The sequence below is a fragment of the Oenanthe melanoleuca genome, chromosome Z, assembly GCF_029582105.1.
Source record: "Oenanthe melanoleuca isolate GR-GAL-2019-014 chromosome Z, OMel1.0, whole genome shotgun sequence".
Taxonomy (NCBI): domain Eukaryota; kingdom Metazoa; phylum Chordata; class Aves; order Passeriformes; family Muscicapidae; genus Oenanthe; species Oenanthe melanoleuca.
The window spans coordinates 58,507,768-58,516,906 of record NC_079362.1 but is presented as its reverse complement, the minus strand read 5'-3'; the positions used below and the strand labels follow the sequence as shown (position 1 = coordinate 58,516,906).

General features: G+C 38.2%; 1 long non-coding RNA gene across 1 annotated transcript; it reads left to right on the top strand.

The window, feature by feature from the left end:
* Window positions 1-452: 452 nt before the first annotated feature.
* On the top strand, window positions 453-7,104 carry LOC130265181 (uncharacterized). The gene is made up of 3 exons (XR_008842561.1): window positions 453-560; window positions 664-754; window positions 6,456-7,104. It is a non-coding gene; the product is annotated as an uncharacterized LOC130265181 (long non-coding RNA).
* Window positions 7,105-9,139: the final 2,035 nt, after the last annotated feature.

The window sequence follows — 9,139 nt, the reverse complement described above, 5'->3', positions numbered from 1 at the left end:
GCTCCTGCTGAGTCAGTGCTGATTGCTTCTAAATGCCTCTCTGTCCCCAAACTCACCTGGCTTGAGAAAACATTACAGCTGCCTTACCAAAACAGAGTGGGAAGTGTCACTCTGCCCCCTGTGGCTCCAGCCGTAACCAAAATGGGGAGCAAACTTAAGTTTTCCAATTCTTATTTCCCCCCTCCTTTCCAAAAAGGAAAAACTGCCAGGTTACCGAGTATTTCACAGCAGCGAGTCAGGCCTCTCAACTCAACATCCAAATACTTTATTTGCTTCCAGCCAAAACAAAGATCTTTGGAGAAGATAAGGTTTTCTATGAAAATATATAATCAATAGTCAAAAGAGAACATCAAGGTTCAACAAATACAAGAAAAAAAGAGAAAATAATGTGCCATGTTATAAACCCATTATGTGCCAAAAACCTGATGGGAAAGCAGTAGGCCCTATAGAACTGGAAATCAAGAAAAGAAGATCATCAAGGTTACCTAGAAAAGTTCTAAAATCTTCAGATCAAAAATGAGTGGGAAGACTGGATTATTTACCTACCAAAGAGATGGCAGGTATGGGAAAGGGTGTCAACTAAAGGACATAATAGAAATCTAGGAAGTAGTGGGTAGAAGGGAGAAGATAAGTAGAGCTTGACTATTGCTTACCTCTTTACAGAACACATTTGTATGAAATGAAAACACAAGGTGATAGACTCAAAGCAAGCAAGATCTTCTTCAACAATGAGCAGCCTCTGGGCATAGAACTTGTAAGTACCACATACTCATGATGGTTTAGAATGAATTTAGGCCAATTCAAGGAAGTAAAATGCCTTCACTCACATGTTTAGTGCTTCTTTCCTAAGGGAATTCCTTGGTCATAAATTCCTAGAACAATGTCCTTGAAAATAATTTCTCTTGTACTTTCCCAGCTGTCATAATATTGTTTGGTACTGGCTAATGGCCACCTGCAAAGACAAGTTCAGAGAACAGAGGAACTTTCTTGTATGTTCTAACAAAAAAAATATAGGGTACTGTAGAACAGCAGAAAAGAGCTATTCTGGTACACTGGTAACCTCTAGTTTTTCAGCAGTGGCAATATGACTACAGCCTGATTAGGCATCTGTAAAATACACTGACATTCATTCCATAATTTTCAAAGACACCCTAACTTATGGATTTATACCATCACACTCAGAAACACCATGTAAGTAAACATTTATGAAATAGATTTACAACTATTCAGTTCTCTAGATTGCAGCCTCTAAAAGTTCAGAAGAACAAAGTAAAATGGAAGCTGTCTCCAAAAGAGAAATCATTTCTTGGAAAGTCCTGTACCATTTTTCACCTCACAATGTTTCCAGCCCATTACTTAACAACAAACAATCCAGAAAGTGAACTTTGTTCAGTATTATCACATTGGAGTTTTCCCATGTGCAGCCAAAGCAAGCTCTAGGATCCCATATTGATTGATTTTACAACAGACTGCACATACTTCTGAATGCACCAATGACAGCTTTTACTATCAACACACCTCACTTTCCAACAGAGTTAGAAATAAAACCTTAGTCACTTTTCAGCTGAAGGATTTCTCCATTTTTGACTGTTTCTGATTAACCAGCTCATCTCCAGATGCTTACAAGTTACATACCCATCTGATAAATAACAGGTCATTTTAAGACAACATTTTTCCTTTCGGAAGCAATTTCCTGAGTCACTTATACCCATCCCTCTGAGTAAAAGAATAGTGGATTACATAGAGCCCTCTAGATATTTAGGCTCTCATAATTATGCTTTTTATTACACAGCTGATAGAATACAGCAATTTTCTTCTCCACACTTATGTGCCTACAACCAAAAACATCTCAGGCTGTAGAAATTATCATTATCATTAAAAAAGTCTCACATAATTCACCCATGCAGGAAACTTGTGTCCTCTTTTTTCCCAATAAACTATTCCTTTTCACATGAATTACTGCCACTTCACTGGATGAGACACAAACACATACCATTCCTAGTCTAGAACTGTATTTGTCTTTCTGTTCTGCATCTGCACAGGGCCTATTTGAACCTGGATGGCATTTCATGAGAAAAGTGAAGTTGTTTTTATTACTGCAACAAAAGATAAGCACAGCTCATCAGCCCCTAAACATCAGAAATAAAAGCAATTTCTCAGCAATTTTGACTACAAAGACAATTTCTTCTCCGATGATACAAGTAATTTAGCTAATAATTTTTTAGCTCTTGCTCATACTTGCTTAATTCCTGTCTGTTTATCCCAGTTGTATAGTACAGGCATGAGAGTAGCACAGGAAAAAAATACATATATTAGGAAACTAAACACAATTACAACTTTTGATACTCCTAAGACACCACTTGGTATGTGGTAAAGTTAAAGATTATTTAGCTGTCCTAAGAATTTCCTTGGCCTATGATAACTGTGGCTAAAGTTTATCTCTCATTTCCTGCCCTATTCCCCTATTCCTGGTTGTCTAAATGCTGTGAGCCTAGAGACAGCTTTACTACTCAAGACTAAGACCCTTTCAGTGAGACAAAAAATAGCAGAGAACTCCAAAACTACCTTAATTTAGTTACGTCAGTTGCACTCCATTTTCTTCACTAGGAAATGTGTCTATCACTTCACCTCTTTCCCCATGTGTCTTCTGTGATTGTATCTGCTAGAGCATTCATTAAGTTTTCATTTAATATGTATTGTCTGCCAGCTGTCCCTGAGAATATATTTGCCTTTCAGCAGGGCTGCCTTGAGCTCTCTAGCACCCCTTTCAAATATCACCCTTGCACTGAACTGTGTTGCAATCATCTAAGGACAGTCTATCAGTTCATAAACATTGCAGTTTCAAAGCACCAGGTTTGTTTTTTTTTTTTTTTTTTGCCTTTATGAAAAGGAACCTGAAGCCAGTAAATCTGGTACTGAGTGCATGCTCCTTTTAAAGTGCAGCAGGTGCTGGCAACACAGGGGATTTATAGCTGCCTCACCTAGACAGGCACAGCCTTGCCCTACAAACTTGGCCATGTCTTCTCAAACCACATCTGGCATCCTTAGCCCAGCCCAGCTCCACAGCTTGCCTTGCTCCTAGATGTTTTACCAAGCAACCTCTGAATGAGAGACCTTGTGCACGCATGACAGTTCTACACATGTAAAATCCAGACTTGGTTGCAGTCTACACGTGTAGATTGTCTAGTGTTCTGCAGAATTGGTGACTACATGTAGGCCCAAGCCCACAATGTTCATAAATGAAATCAAAGGCTTGGGGCACACTATATAGAGACAGAGAATTAACAAAAGGTTTGAAATGAGATGCAGAAGGTAAAACAAGGGTTACAGGTTCATTGAATTCAAATTATGTGTATTTTAGGCTGTGATTTTTTCAGAGGTGTTCATGTGACCATGGCATCTGAATCCAGTTAAAATTCAGTGTAACTAAAAATATTAATATTTACATAGGCCATTTTAAAGATTACAGGATCCACAGGCTTGTTTTTACCAACAGCAATTTTTTCCATTCCAGTTTTGACTGGTATTTGAATAACAATCTTCCTAGACTCCTCATTTTCATCTAGTACAAGAAGACTTTCCAAAACCATAAAAAACACAGGCTGCCTTGCAGTTACAAATGCAGTGAGCCTCATTACTGCAGAAAACTCTACCTTATGTAAAATGCTGTAGAGGAGCAGATTTTCCTTGAGTAAATGAGCAAAAAATCCAGCAAAAAAAGCTGTAAATCCTAAAATGGTAACTTTCACAGTGACGGCATGTGTCTTATTTCTGTACAAAATGGCTGGTTTATGTGCCAGTCAGGTTTTTAGATGCAAAGGCAAATTGGCATCTTTTATCAAGGAAAGGAAAAATTTGACCCACTCTTTGTAGTAGAAGAAGAGACATGGAGGACACAAATAGACAGAGTTATAGGTAAAAACCTACACATAAAGCACGTCTCTAATGGAAATCTCATGAAGAGGATACACACCCATGGATGTGGGCCTTAGAGTATGGGAACTGAAGGGAGGTGCAGCTAACTCACAAATGGCTACATGCACAATGCAGCTCAGAGTTATTGTTCATTATAATTGCACTAGCTCCTTTCCTAGTTGTTGGGAGCTGTAACAAAATCTTGTTTGCATGTGAATCCTGTTCCTCTCTTATTTTATTTTATTTTCCACAGAAATTTCACATTACCTCTGTTTTTCTCCCTGCTTAACAGAAGCCTAGTTAGTAGGAGTGGACAGCAACATATTTTTTACTTTGAGATTAAGTTGATGAGATGAGAAAATTTGCTACTACTCCCATTCAAAAGTGATATTTGGATGTCTCCAACCCAATCTCCTTGCAGAGCATGTCTATTTGCTTCACATGCGAAAGAGACCAAACCTAAGGATGGTGTTTACACACCTTAAATACCCAAAGTAGCTCTCATTCCTGAGTCATGTCATCCACACAAAATTTTATAGGCCAGTTAGAAAATCAGGGTGTAATATCACTTGGTCACAGCTGCCTCTGGGTGAATAGATAGAGATATCAGTAAATTATTTTGCAAAAACTTGGCTACACAAAAAATAAGGGAACCTCACAGGAAGTACCAAGATAAGAATTTCTCTAGTACCATGATGACAAATTTTGTTCTGAAATTTACTAAAATTGTTTTAAAATATCTTATGTATTTTTCACATCTTTTTTTTCAGTTTGGTTTTGGTTCGTTTTGGTTATTTGTGGGGGGGGGCGGGGGGGAGGTTGTTTTTTTGGGGTGTTTTCTTTGAGGTGGGGAGGGGATGTTAGCTATAAATAATACCTGTAAAATAATTCCTGCTCATTTTCTTAGGCAGACATTTTCTTAGGCACTTCCAAGAGCAGCGTAGCTTTGGTATGAGTACCCAGTTTTTGCCTTAGTTTACTGAGGATTTACAAAAACATTTATGTCCAAGTACAAGTATATTCAGGGTGACTCAGCTGTGATTTTCCACAGAGACTATTGAATTTAGAGGCAAATTTGGAAGCTTGTATAAATAGTCAACGAACTCAGGAGCTGAGGAAGAATAGAGTGGGACAGTTGAGTATTTGCCTGAGACCAAAACTCATGCATTATGAATTCTGCCCAAGTCACATAGTCAGTGGGAGTTGAGCCAGTGGCACTGGTAGCATGTGCCTCTTCAAGTAGACAAACATCTTACTGTGTCCCCATACTAGCTAACTTACATAAGCAGGCAAGATGTGATGTTTATTCCAGCAATGTGTCATTCATCCTGACTTTAAAACAGGGCTGAAAATAACTTTCAGAGAAATCAGTTTTGCATACTACATCCACATATTGTGCTCATTTTAACTAGCACATTATTTACTTCTAGTGTATTTACATAGCATCTTTTCAGTTGTACCTCTCTGCTGGTGAGCACAGTTAAATTAAAAAAAAGGCAGTGACCTTGTTTCCAGTCTTGCAGAAGAAAACTTATAGCTAGCCCTGATTATTATCCTTGAACAGGACCCAATCACAAAATTTTGAGCATTGTAAATTTTTGCAGCAAGAAATCTTGTCTTTCAAGATTTTTAAGCCCTTCATAGACGCAGGGAATACAAGCTCCATGTGAGGAAGGCCCATTATGTGTTTAATCTACATCCCCCACTATCCTAAAAGCAGCTTCCTATATCAAGAGCACATCTGCTCACAGAATAAAGTCCACAAAGTAGTGATAACATGTGCATATAAGACATGCATATTGCACTCACTCTGTAGCTACAGATGAATGGTATGCATTCAGTGGGGCTGCAAGAAGAAGTTAAGTCTGTAGCTCAGTATAGGCCTCCGGATCTCAGTGACTTGCACTGGAAAACCCAAGTTCTCTGCCATTTCCTCAATACTTTCATCTGGCAGTGCTCCATTTCCATTAAGAAAAGGTGGGAGATTTAATAAGAAAAACACAAAAAGAATGACAAAGAGGCAGAAGGATGACTGCTTACTTGGAAAAAGAAGCACTTCTTTTCTTGGAAGGCTTCTACTAAGGATGCAAGAAAATTGAGATAATGTGAAATCTCCATGGGAAATGAAATAAAAAAGGGACAGGAATCACTTGTAAACAAGACTATGTTACAATTCACAACAATTATGAAAGGAACAAACCCTGAGATTAGCTCAACTGGTGTGAGCATGGTGCTAAAATCTCCTTAGTCTGCAGGTTCAAACCCTGTATGGGCAATTTCCTTATATTTGGATTTGATGATCCTTGTGGGCTCCTTTCAGCTCCAAATACTCTATTATTCTGTAGTACTATGATAATGAACAATAACTCTAAATTCCACTATGTATGTGGGTCAGTACCACCTCTCATTACCTTCAATCCTTGCTGACTCCATTGTTGAAGAGTTAGAACCATACACTCTTTTTTCCCACAGCCATGGTCCCTTCCTGGGAGAAGTCTGTAAAGGAAAATTCAACTCACATTCGTCTCTTTCCTCCACAGCACATCTCTATTCTGTTTTCAAAACTGTAATTTCAAGGAGTTGGACATTGTCATCTGTCTTATGTTGCAATACAGGATGTGACCAAAAGTATGTATTCTATCACCATTTGTCGAAACCAGATGGGGCAGTCATCCTTATCTCTGTGGGAGATACCCTCTGTTAATGGGCCATCTGTTAAAACCAGGTGGAGAAGTCATCTTTATCTTTTCCACAACCCATCCTTCCTCCAGGAAATATTGTTTGTTAATGGCCCATTGATTCTCACCCCATGACTGATAAAATTACATCATCCCATTGGCAGATGTTCCACACAGGGGGAGGAGCCAAGCCTTTCCTACCCAGATAAAAACTGAGATTTGGAACACCAAAGCGGCTGCTTTTTCCACTGGATTCCAAGGAAAAACTGGACCTTTCCACATCTTCCCTTGACCTTTAGAGGAAAACTGCACCTTCTGCAGGAGCACTGCTTCAACTGAACCACATCTACCACTGCAGGACTGTAGCCACCATTTAATGGGACTGCTACCAACACTCTGACTGACAGGGTGTCAGGTTGTATTCTGACTCTGTCAGTGTTTTGGGTTTGCTCTTTGTAATACTGTATTTCTATTTTAATTTTCCTAGTAAAGAACTGTTATTCTTACTTCCTATATCTTTGCCTGAGAGCCATTTAACGTCAAAATTACAACAATTTAGAGAGAGGGGGTTTACATTCTCCATTTCAAAGAGAGGTTCTTGCCTTTCTTTGCAGACACCTTTTAAACCAGGACATCATCACAATTGCTATTGCTGATATTGACAGTGTCATCTGCCACTGCCATTTTGTACAGAAGCCTTCCTGCTCTTGCTGGCATTCCATGATGCAAGGAAACCTTCAGAACAAACCTTAAAACAGCACAATTTTACAAATAGTGAGGATGTGAAAGCATGTGAGAACAATTCCTCCAGCAGAATCCCTTCAGGGTCATTTTTACAACCTGAATTTTCAGCTGAAAGAAATAAAAAATAAGTAGCAAAAACTCACAACCCTCCCCCAAAACAAACATCTGAAAAAGAAAATCAAAACTTTCCATCAAACCCAAACCTTCCACCAAAGGGAGAAAACTGAAAGAGGAACTAAAGAACCTGAAATAGTTCAAGGAAGAAAAACAGAATATACTGTTCCTTAGCAAAGAGTAAAATCAAACAGTCAGGATTCCTCCTTTATATATAAATGTCAGGATAAAAATGCAGTGCACAGCAGATATAATTTCAGGGCATGAACTGCAAAAAGGTTTGGTGACTATGATTATTTTGTGAAAGAAAATTGTTCATTCTACTGTGAAGTGTGCCTGTCACAAGTCCCTATTCACCCTCCAAACTCATCCTGATGAAGAATTTTTAATATCTGGTCTAGCTCTCTCTGAGCATGGCTGAGTTGTTTTCCCATGCTGAAAGATGGTGTCATGCACTTTTATGCAGATCGCTGTTACAGAGATATAAAGTGATGTGGAAGACCAAGCCCATGGAGCTTTGCACTGGTAAAGTGCCATGGTTTTTTTTTTTTTCTTAATTAGAATTCCAGAGTCCAAAAGTCAACATTAATCCCCTACTAAGCACATGACAGTCAAGCATTTGTACATGGCCCCTCAGTTTTGAACAGTTCAGATGGAATAACACAGTTTATGCTGACTTTAGCAAAAGTAAATATAGATATAACCCAATTGTCACAGTGCAAGACTTCTTCTGTGTTGGCCGTGTCTCAAATCTGTGCTGGCCATATCTCAAATTTGCTTTTAAGAAGCTGCATTTAATCTTTAAAGTAATTTATTTTATACAGTAGAAGTTTCCAGTTTGATCACCTGTGTCAGGCAATGTGATGATAACAACACAGGGAAACAAACCTCTATTTGTGACAGATATGGCTTCAGAATCTAAGATGTTACTGACTTCAGCCACTTAATTCAGCCAGGCAACAGGAGGTGAATGTTGGCCTCAAATAGGCCTTGTCTCACACTGAATTTATATGGTCATTTACTTAATCTTTCAGTTACATACAAGAATGAAATATGACTGAGAAAATCATGCAACAGCAATTTTGTAAGTGTATTTATGAAGACAAAAACATCAATAAGAAATACATTTTGGACAACAAATGTGAGAGGATGGAAATACCTTGGGATGGAAAGGCCTTAACCCAAAAGTGATCATAGTTCTAAAGGCAGGACTGCTTCATGAAGACATTTTGGAGTCAGCAGTCATAAATAAAAAAAAAAAAATTACATCCCCAAAATATTAAAAACTGGCTTCTGGTACAACAGCTACATGCAAGCTTCTTGAGAATATTTTCTCCATTTAATATGCTGAGTAATATTTTCATAAAACAGTGATCAGGCATCATTAACTTTCTCTTTGAACTTATTAAAAACTTCAGCAATATTTATAAGTCCTTGATTTCTCATCAGGCTAATCACTTTCTGGACTAGAAGCAAACTTATAACAAAAGGTGTTTGTGTACAAAATGATTAGAACGTATGTATTCTTATGAAGTTAAAACCTTGGCAAACGAAAAAAGCAACCCAAAAAGTACACCAGTGTGGTGTACAGAATGAACAACACAAACAAACCTTGAGATCACATAAATAAAATTTGATTTTCTATAGGATCAACAGCAGAAGTAGTACATCATTACTTCCCTCCCGTA